This window comes from Mustela nigripes, chromosome 12, assembly GCF_022355385.1.
Source record: "Mustela nigripes isolate SB6536 chromosome 12, MUSNIG.SB6536, whole genome shotgun sequence".
In the NCBI taxonomy this organism is placed as follows: domain Eukaryota; kingdom Metazoa; phylum Chordata; class Mammalia; order Carnivora; family Mustelidae; genus Mustela; species Mustela nigripes.
Window position 1 is genome coordinate 54225572 of NC_081568.1, and position 648 is coordinate 54226219.

Here is a 648-nt window from a genome sequence, read left to right on the forward strand (position 1 = left end):
GATCCCAGGACCCTGAGATCATGACCTGAGCTGAAGGCAGAGGCTTAAACCGCTGAGCCACCCGGGCACCCCTTTCCTCAGTCTTTTAAAGCATATCCCCATTCATCACTAATACTGCTGAATTGTAATTGATTACTTATTTCTCTGTGACTCTAAAGGGTTTACCTGTCTTAGCAGTATTGGCATTTTGGGATGTTTAATTATTTTTCATGGGGGCCTCTGTTCTTTTTATTGTAGGATGTGTAATAGTACCTCTGGCCTCTACCTAGTAGATGAAGGTAGTGTCCCCTCCCGAGTGTGACAAAGAAAAATATCTCCAAACTTTGCCATATGTCCCCTGAGAGTAGAACCACCCTAGTTTAGACCACTGCTCTAGAAAGTGAGTCCTGTTTAGAAAACTGTTTAGAAAACTGCTCTAGAAAGTGAGTCCTTTACAGACTGGGGTTATGTTTTATTGACATATATCCCTAACACCAACCACAATGTTGGAAAAATGGTAAGTATTCAACAAATAGTTTAATTAATGAATAAATGAGTCCTCTCTCCAAAGAATTTTTTTAACCTCTAGCCACTCTTTTATCTAGAGCTTTTAGCAGTTTGCTATGCCTATGTCTGTTTCCCCAATTACAATATATGACTTCCTTATAT